A 10,903-nucleotide genomic window follows, 5' to 3' on the forward strand; every position below is an offset into this window, starting at 1 on the left:
AGGATCCAAACTGGCGAAACCCTGGGCCGCCAAAGCGGAGCGCTCGAACTTAACCACTCCGCCACGGGGCCGGCCCCTATGCTAACCATTCTTGATACATCACCTCAATTAATCCTCAAAATAAAGCTCTGAAGGAGATCAGAATATGCAACCCCAAAATATGACACTTTGGCATAAGGATTATTTTGAGCTAAAGGCAATTAAGAAACAGCAGACATAGGAAAAAAAACAACTCTCTGCCCTCCCCCTCTATCTGGCTAAAAAGACCCGGCATAAATTTCCCTTTATAAAGGTAACATAAATTTCCATTTGTAAAGGTACCAGGCAGATGACTCTTACTCCTGGGAGTTGACGCATCAATGGAGAAAGTCACCAATTTAAATCTGCATAACAAATCTACTAAAATAACCTTTATCTTCCATTAGTTTCCCCCACATATTTACCTTCTGACAATTTACCAGCCCTAAAAGCCTAAACCTCTTTTCCTTTGTCTTGTCACTTTTTCACAATTTATGGCTCAGTTTCACTGATTCTTTGGGTCTTCAATTCCTTTCTATGAAGACCTCCATACACATTAGTGAAAAACCATTTCTCCTGCTAATCTATCTTTTGTCAGTTTAATGTGCAGCCCCCCATGCCCCACAGTGAACCTAGGTTTTCCCTCCCCTAAAGCCCTCTGTATCAGGCACTAATACAATCCGTATTCTGCAGATAAGGAGTTAGACTTTGCTAAATTAACTTGCCCAGAGTCACATACATGTCAAGGCATTTCAGCACAAGTCTGACTGTCTAGTCCGAGTTCTTAATCGGGGCAGGGACTGTAACTGCACCACAGGACCTGTTAGTAAGGGCTCATGGAAGAGCAAGAAACGGTCATTAGCAAATTCATCTGTTTGTGCTTATCTTTGTAGAGCATGTTAATCAAGAACATGTGAAAGTTAGACACCCTCCCCCACTCTACCATTAAACACATTTATGGCCACATAGAATAAATGAATTACGTTTTGAATCTCATCTTCTCTCAGGTAATAGGAAGTGACTAGGTTAAAACAGTCTCTGGTATTAAGCTTACAAGCAAGACCAAAGTTTAAACAAGTAAATGATAAAAGTGCAAAGTGATAACATGCATCTACTATGTGCCATATTAAGCAGTGAGAGACTAAGTAAAAAGACATAGCCCCTACCCTTAAGGGGCTTACAGTTTACAGGTTCAAGGTTCTCCACTTTAATTCAAGTATATCTTAAACACTAAATTAAAGGTGGCTTTCCTCAAAAAGATTTTAATCTTACCAAAACTACAGGTGTTATGCATAACAAGTCTTAAGGCAGGCTAAAATACAAAGTAGAAAAATCCAAGATTTTGGAGTCAAATAAACTGAATCCAAATCCTTGCTACCACTTATACTACGACGTTGGATAAAACATTTAATCTCTCTGAGCCTCTGTTTCCTCATTTGTAAAAGGGAGAATAGTGATTAAAAAAACTTGCAGTGTAGTTGTTAATATTTAGAAACATATACAAAGGACACAGCATACTGCATAATACATTAAGAGATGGGGCAAGGGATACAGTCTGAGTAGGAGTTAGGGAAAAACAAAAAGTACTGTGATTTAGCCAGACCACTACTCTTAGAACAAAATTTAAGTATAAAAAGATAAAGTGTCAAGTATAAAAGGAACAGTGTCCCTTTAAGATGCCTACAAAGAATTATCAAATTTCCTTTCACAAACTCTTAAGTATCTACTGAGCCCTCTTAAGTGAGTCATTCTGAAAAACATCTGCAGGTAGTCACTTGTATATTCTTAGATGAATCACCTGGGTCCGAGGATTAAATCTGGGGTTCATGACCCAATTTTCATGAATACTCTGATACTATTGCACAACAATGCGTGTGTTTCAGGGGAAGGGCCCAAAAAACCATCAGATTCACAAAAGATTAATAGTAGACAGTTATATTTACATGCCCAGTATTTATAAAGTGGAATTTATACAGTTTTCAATGTGACGCAATTTGAAGAAACTCAATAATTTGCTGCCGGAAGTGTATATCAGTAAAATGAATCACACTGAAAAAGAGTTTGGCATTATCTAGTAAATTGACCATGCCATACCCTATCACCCAATAATTTCATTCCCAGGTATGTACTTTAGAGCAGGGATGTCCAACAGAACTTTCTGCAATAATGGGTAATATTCTCTATCTGCACTGGGCAATAACATAGCCATATATGGCTATCGAGCACTTGAAATGTGGCTAGTGTAACTGAGGAATTGAATTTTAATTTTAGTTAACTTAAATTTAAATAGTCATATGTGGCTACTGGCTACCATACTGGAGAGAAGCATCTTAGAGAAACACATGTACATATAACCACCATAAAAGTACAGGAACGTACATGGTAACATTATTCATAACAACCAAAAAGTAAAAACAACTCACAGGCCAACCAACAGTAATATTATTAAATAAATTACGGTATATTATTTTTTAAAAATAAACTGTTACAATTCTATAACATTATGAATACAATCTTAAAATTCATTTGCATATTATTTGAGCAATTCTGTGATTCTGCTCTGAGTTTCAAAGAACTAACAAATTCTCTCAAAACATCCTAATCTCTAAGAGACTGTCCATACTTACATTTCAAAGTCAGAACTTTGACGGCAGTGACTTCATCTAATACTTCTCTATATCCTGCCGAAAGTCTTCACGTTGTAAACATTCAATATTCACCTATAATTTTCTGTATGAACTAGTTAGGAAATTTGAGACAGACAAAACTATGTAAAAGTGAATGATGATTACTTGTAGAACAAAAAAAACCCCAATTCCTTACACATAAATATCATACACATAATACTACCAATGTAAAGCAGAATTTTTTAAATCTTGAAATAGAAAAAATTTTCTCTCACATTAAGTATAACACATTTATATTGTAACTATATTTGAACAATAATATAAAGTTTTCTTAGTAAAACTTGGTAAGACTTTGCAACAGCTTCTGTTTAAGCTTTAGGGGAAAAATGGAGAATGTAAGACAAGAAAACAAGCTTTCTGGGAGTCCAGAGGCAGGTAATAACAGAGCTAACAAACCAGGCAATGGTGCACTGAAGAGAGTACCAAACAGATTATGAGTCTGGTACTTGAGATCCAACCCTAGGGCTGCCACTAAGATTATTCCAAAAGCCACCTTTCTGGCATCTCTGCCTCTGATTTGTGAAGGAGAACAGATTCTGTTCCGGAGGGGAGAGGGAAGTTAAAAATCTCAAATCCAGCTGTATCTTTTTTCTTTTTTGGGGGAAGATTAGCCCTGAGCTAACATCTGTCGCCAATCCTTTTTGCTGAGGAGGACTGACCCTGAGCTAACATCCGTACCCATCTTCCTCTATTTTCTATGTGGGACACCTGCCACAGTATGGCTTGACAAGCAGTGTGAAGGTTCACAACTGGGATCAGAACCAGGAACACTGGGCCCCCAAAGCAGAACGTGTGAACTTAACCACTATGCCACTGGGCCGGGCCCCTCCAGCTGTTTCTTGACAGAAATTTAGAAAGGAAGAAAAACAACCTTCTGAAGCTTCATTTATATCCCAAACATTACACAAAAATGAATACCTAAATATAGGTACTCTTTAAGCACAACCAAATTCTAGCAGAGCACTTAGTTCAGTGCGCTCATAGGAGGCAGTCAATTATTTGAAATGAACGCATCTCAAAGGGACTTCTGAAGCATACAAGCAAAATACAGAAAGCCTACTTCTTAGGTCAAATCAAAGTAATGCATTTTAAGAGATACTATCAAACATTTTCGGTGACAACGTTCAACCCTCAAAATACAAAATTACATTTCAACACAAATTCTCAATTTTTTATGTGATATTTATGATACTATTGTGAAACCAAGAAGTTATACTTTATACCAAAAAAGGCCTAATTCAAAAGACAATTTAGCTATAAAGATAAACACAATTATAATTTCTAATATTTGGAATAACCAATTAGATATACCACAAACTGTAAAAAATCTGAATCTCCTTAATTACTCCACATCTGTCAATTTGTCACAAAGCATAGTGCAGCCATAAAACAGAGAGAGAGAAGCAAATACTTATTAAGTATCTACTATGTGTCACAATGTTTTGCTTAGTGCCTTCCATACCTTATTTTAACCTTTGCAATCATCTTCCAAGGTGGCGACCTATTATAGATGAGGAAAGTGGGGGCTTGGCTGGGAATTACAGCATGGAATAACTTCCCAACCCAGCTGACCCTAAGGCTCTTTCCACTACATTTACTATAATATTTTCATCTCTCCTGCTAACTTTTTGCCTAAAACAAAAGTAAGCAAACAGTTCACAGGCCAAATTAGGAAGGCTCTGTTTTTTAAGTAAAGTTTTATTGGAACACAGTTACATTTATTTGCTTGGTTACCTTTACACTAACAGCAGAGTTGAGTACTTCAATTGAAATGATATAGCCTGCAAAGCTTAAAATATTTACTATCTAGCCCTCACAGAAAGTTGCCAACCCCTGCCTTAAAGCAGCAAAAATGCCAAGAACCTCAGAAGCCTGAAAACTTCAATGTTTGGGCTCTTTGAGACAACTGTTAACTTAAGAAGAACTTTAAAATGATACAAGACAAAAGTCCAAATTGCTTGAATTTTTATAATGGTTAAACCATATGACAAGCCCAAATTTATAAAAATGATAAAATTAAACAGCTTGATTATGAGGTTACTGAAACCTATTCTTCATAATTAAACTGTCTCCTGTAGTCTCAATTGATGGAGCAAAAACTCACAATTCAAAATATTAAAATATATTTAATAAGCATGTATCTTTTTACCATATACTCACATTTTTCATTAAGGAACATCTTAAATATAGCAAAACAGAGCCTGGATTTTTCTTACAAGTACTTTATTTTATACTTCACTTCACACTTTGTGATTTAATACATTCACTGAATTCCTTCTACTCGGACCCGCCAAACATTTATATGATTACTCATGGGAGTATAGCTGATTTCCTGGTGTGAGGAAGGAGCCTGTTTTTTTTGTTGTTGTAGTATTTTTTAAATTTTCATTGTTTTTATTCCAAGTAAAAATCTCCTAATTAAATCATTTTATCTTCATTCAAAATACACTTCACTATCCAAACACATTTCAACAACTTCCCTAAATTAACCCAGCATGAGGAATGTTTGATTACAGTGATACAAATAACATTTCCTTTCTTCACTTAGTAATTTAACAAGAGTCCTCTAGTGGTAAAGTACAGTCTACAAACTCCAGTACAGATTAAGGAAACTTAAGTCCTACCAACATGTAAAATTTATATAACTGTTAATGAATATCTTGACTCCTCTGACTTTATAAGCACTCTAGTTCACAAAATCTTATCCAGTTTCCTTCTTCATTTTTAAGAATGTTAACATCTATTAGTCAAAGAAAAACAATCCAAAATGATTTTTTGTTTGAAACAACCCCAGAGTTATTCCCAGAAATAGGGAAGGCTGATTCAACCTTTGAAAATTAATCAATGTAATTCACAATATTAACAGATTAAAGAAAGAAAGTCCACATTATCACCTCAATAGATGCAGAAATGGCATTCAACAAAATTCAACATCCATTCATGATAAAAACCCTCAGCAGCCTTGAACAGAAGGAAACTTCCTTAACCTGATTTGGAGAATCTACAAAATGACCTACAGCTAACATCACATTTTAAAGGTGAAAAACTGAAGCTTTCCCTTTATGATTATGAACAAGACAAGGATGTTCTTTTTTACCACTTTTTCAACATCTCACTGGAAGTCCTAGCCAGCACAATAAGTCAAGAAAAGGAAAAGGCATACAGACTAGAAAGAAAGAAACATTTCTCTTTTCATAGATGACATGACTGTCTACTCAGAAAAGCCCAAGAAATCTACAAAAAAAATCTCCTAGAATAAATGAGTTTAGTAAAAACTCAGGCTATAATGTCAATATACAAAAATCAATTGTATTCTATATATTAGCAGTGATCAACTGGAAACTCAAGTTTTTTTAAATGACCATTTACTATAGAACCAAAAAACTGAAACACCAAATATTTGCAGGATATGTATGTTGAAAACTACAAAACACTCATGAAAGAAATCAAAGATTTCTAAATAAATGGAGAGAAATACCACATTCACAGATTGGAAAGCTCAATTTTGTTAAGATGTCCATTATCCTCAAGTTGATTTATATAGATTAAACACAGGATTAAAAATCGTGGCAGAATTTTTTTATGGATATCAGCAAGCTGATTCTAAAATTTATATGGAAAGGCAAAAGAACTAAACTAGCTAAAATAATTTTGAAAAAGAATAAAGTTGGAGAACTCATATTATCTGACTTCAAGACTTATTTTAAAGCTAACGTAATCAAGACATTGTGATATTGGCAAAGGACAGACAAAGAGATCAATGGAACATAAGAGTCTAGAAACAGACCCACACAAATGTAGTCAAATGGTTTTTGACCAAGAGACAAAGGCAATTCAATAGAGAGAGGATAGTCTTTTCAACAAATGGTCATGGAACAATCGGACAAATAAATGAAACTCAACTTAAACATCTCTCTTTATACAAAAATTAACTCAAAATGGAACATAGATCTAAATGTAAAATATAAAACTTGCAGAAGAAAACGTAAGAGATAATCTTTGTGACCTTGAGTTAGGCAAAGAATTCTTAGATATAATACCAAAAGTAAGACCCATAAAAGAATATCCTGCTACTTCGGACTTCATCAAAATTTAAAACTTCTGTACTTCAAAAGACATTGTTAAGAGGATGGAAAAGGCAAGCCATAGACTGGAGGAAAATCTTTGCAAATCACATATCTCACAAAGGACTATAAAGAACTCTCAAAACTAAACAAGAAAATCCAATTTTAAAATAGGCAAAAGATTTGGAAACTTCACCAAGAAAGATATACAAATGGCAAATAAGCACATGAAAAGATGATTAACATCATTAGTCATGAGAAAAATGCAAATAAAAACCACAATGAGATATTGCTACATAACTATAAGAATGACTAAAATTAAAAAGGCTGACCATACCAAGTGTTGATGAGGATGTAAAGTAACTGGAACACCCATACACTGCTGGTGGGAATACAAACTGGTTTAGCCTCTTTGGAAAACAATTTATAGCATATAGTTTCCTATGCTGCTGTAACAAATTACCACAAATTTAATGGCTTAAAAGAACACAAATGTAGTATTTCCCAGTTCTGTACTTAAAAGTCTGACACAGGTCTCCCTGACCTAAAATCAAGCTGCTGGCAGAGCTGCCTCCTTTTCTGAGGGCTCTAAATATTAAACCATTTCCCATCCTCTTCCAGCTTCCAGAGACCACATTCCTTAGTTTATGGCTTTGCTCCTCCATCCTCAAAACCAAGAACTCTGCATTTCGCTGGCTCTGCTTCCACCATTACATCTTTTTTTCTGATTCTACTGCTTCTCGCTTTCCCTTTGAAGGGAAACCCTATGATACATTGGGCCCACTGGGATAATCCAGGATACTCTCCCTATTTTCAAGTCAGTTGATTAGCAAACTTAATTCCATCTGCAACTTTAACCCTTGCCATGTAACCTAATTTATTCACAAATTTCAGGGATTAGGACATCTTTGTGGGCCATTATTCTGCCTACCGCAGACACTTTTTAAAACGAAGTTAAAGATACATGTCATATGACCCAGCAATGCCACTTTAAAGTGCTGACCCAAGAGAAATGAAGACTTCGGTTCACACAAAAACCTTTTTGTAAAGATTTATAGCAGCTTTATTCACAGTCAAAAAAAAAACAAAAACAAAACTGAAAATAACTCAAATGTCCTTCAACTGGCAGATGGATAAACAACTGTGGTACATCCATACAATGGATACCACATTCAGCAATAAAACAGAAGGAAGTGCTGATACAGTCAACAACATGGTTCAACACTCAAATGCATTATGCTAAATGAAAGAAACCAGACTCAAAAGGCTAAATACTATAGCATTCCATTTATACAATACCTAGAAAAGACAAACTATAGGAAATGACAACAGATCACTAGTTACCAGGAGTTAAGGGTGGGGGAAGGGTTGACTACAAAAGAGCAGCTCAAGCGAATTCTAGGTGCTGGAACTGTTCTGTATCTTGATTTTGGTAGTTGCACAGCTCTATTCATTTGTCAAAACAATTACACAATGAAAAGAGTTAATTTTATATCAAGTAAACTAAAAATAAAGTTAAAATCTTTTTGAAAGAAAGAAAACACATCATTTCTCACCCATCAAATTGGCAAAAATTTAAAAATCTGACAATACCAATCTGACAATTCCAAATGTGGCCAACGATGACTCATATATTGTTGGCAGGAACGTAAATTGTTACAATTTGAGAGGATAATTTGGCTGCAGCAGTAAATTTGAAAATGCACATCAACCTATGACCCAGCAATTCCACTTACAGGTAGGTATACAGTGTAGGGAAACCTTCACACCTGTGCTGGAGGGGACACGTACAAGGATACTTATTAAACATTGTCTGAAATATTGAAAAACTGAAAACAACCCTTCAGTAGGGGAATGAATTAACTGTAGTTAGTGGTCATTAAAAAAAGGAAAAAAACGCATAAGGGAAAGAAACAACCCTGCTGGCCACATATATGATTTTGAGAAGGGTAACTTACTGATTTATTTAACAATAGTATATTGTGAAAAGAGCACTGTACTTGGACTCTGGAAACAAGCATTTTAGCATTTAGGTCCAACTTTGCCACTAACCAGCAGTCAGACTATGGACCACTGAACTCTATAAACCTCACTTTCCTTTTCCTGGAAAACGAAGCGGTTAGGCTATGCAACCACTAGGATTATTTCCAACTCAAGAATTCTATGATTCATAATCAAAAATTGCATTCTAAAGCACCTATGTCAGGAAACTATTTTTCCCAGACACCTTGAATCAGAAACTAGCAAAGAAACTGGACAGTATATTGATAGATAAAATGGATAAATTTCTTGGTATGTCTGCAATGAACTTTTTAAACAAGATCCTAACTCAGAAAGGGCATATAAACAGCTCAACAGTACTGACTTGGGTCACTCTCAGGTAAAACTTACATATCGTCTCCCATTGTAACATTCTAAAACAAGTTAAAATCATTAATGAGTCCATCTTTACTTGTCAAGTTCAGGTCTGTCTAGCCAAAAGTCACTGAAGTACATGGTAAGATTTATTTGATTTTTTTTAACAAAGATAAAATAATGAATTGCTTTTGGTATTTTTGCCTGTTTCATCTATAAAGATCTTACGTTATAGCTGAATAGGTTCAGCCTGCTACAATAATTTAGAGTCTTTTAAAACTTGTAATATGCCATGTCCACAGGGATCCAGAAAAAAAATCAGTAGTTCATAATCCAAAAAAGCTTAACAATTTCATTACCATCAATACTTATACTTCAACGACACCAATAACCAACATGTCATTTATTCTTATTGCAGAATTTAATAGGTTATTAACTTATGGTATAATCCAAAAGCATAATTACGATACTATCATTAAAACATGGTATGTCTTTTTTAAAATCAGAAATATTAACTCCTTTCACCTACCTTGTCAGTAAAACCAAACTTTCAAAAATCTTGTTCTACAGGCTTTCCAAATCTAAATTTTTACAATTCTAAACGAATACGGAAACAAAACACACACTATATACTACTTCTAAAAACCTCCTAGCGATCAGATTTTAATTTTAGCGCCAACTGCCAAGAAAAACCTTTGGACGCAAATCTAAATTCCATACACATTACCGTATGTCAATCAACTAAACAGAAGGTGGGTTATTATTATTAGGAAGTTACATAATTTGCCCCAAAGACTGTTCAAAGCGCCTTTCATTAAACGTGACTTACAATAATTTACAGGCTTCAAAATTCATTTTGCAAACTTACGAGGAAATTATCAGAAACCATTAGGAGATTAGGCTTTTCTTGAAAAGTGGTCACAAGGAGGTGGGAACTGATTTTTTGTCTAAAGAACGCAATGAGCAGCTGAATACCAGGAGCTGAGTCAGGCAGAGGAACGCCGACTACATTCCCTCTTTTAAAAGAAAGTGTTCGCCCAGCGATTCCCCCGACCCGGCCTGGAGGGAGTCCTGGGAGTCGCGAACTCCGGGCGGGGGCGCAGAGGGCAGGCGACTCCCTACCGCCCCCCTGTAACTTGGGCCAGGCGGGCAGGAATCCCCGCCAGCCCAAGCGGGTCCCTCGCCAAGGCAGAGAGAGCCGGCACGGCCAAGCTGCGTTCCTCCGAGGGACAAAGGTTGGGCTCACGTCCTCCGCAGCCGGCCGGAGAGCCTGCTGGCGGGGCAGCGGCGGAGCAGCCCCGGTTTCCCGGCCGAGCTCCCCGTATGGGGGAGGGGGTGAGCCCGGACGCCCCTCCCCCCAGCTCCCGGGACCTGTTGATTAAGATCTCCACCCCACGCCACCGCCAGTCCACCTCTTACCTTCGCGCCACAGCGGCCGATCCTCCCGCCCCGGCGGCTCCTAAACACTGCAGGAAGGACAGCTCCCCAGCTGTGCTTAAAATACCAGCTAAAGAATCCAGAAACTCCCGGATTCCCCACCTCACAAACCCTTGGTCCCCGCCCCCCACCCCACCCCACTGCCAGTCGCCGCCGTCGCCACCGCCGCCAGCGACTCCACCTCCAGACCGCGCGAGACCAGCCCCCGCGGCCGCCGCGAGACCGCGCACGCGCCCCCGGGACTCTGGCGCAGTGGGCGCGCCTATCCCAGGCCCTCCTCGGCGCGCCCCGCCCGCTGCTAGGCGGAGAAGCTGGCGCGGTTCGCCCAATCCCGAGCCGGCG

The 10,903-nt window shown here is 37.5% G+C and overlaps 1 protein-coding gene across 2 annotated transcripts in view; it reads right to left on the bottom strand.

Annotated features, from left to right (window-relative positions):
- LOC124233765 (protein PALS1) overlaps positions 1–10,688 on the bottom strand; it is a 90,008-nt gene extending 79,320 nt beyond the window's left edge. For both annotated transcript variants that reach the window (XM_046650953.1, XM_046650952.1), the window contains exon 1: positions 10,544–10,688. The gene's annotated coding sequence lies outside the window, so the exon portion shown is untranslated. The remainder of the gene's footprint in view (positions 1–10,543) is intronic.
- Between the last annotated feature and the right edge of the window lie 215 nt (positions 10,689–10,903).

The sequence above is a fragment of the Equus quagga genome, unplaced genomic scaffold (assembly GCF_021613505.1).
Source record: "Equus quagga isolate Etosha38 unplaced genomic scaffold, UCLA_HA_Equagga_1.0 220_RagTag, whole genome shotgun sequence".
Classification (NCBI taxonomy): domain Eukaryota; kingdom Metazoa; phylum Chordata; class Mammalia; order Perissodactyla; family Equidae; genus Equus; species Equus quagga.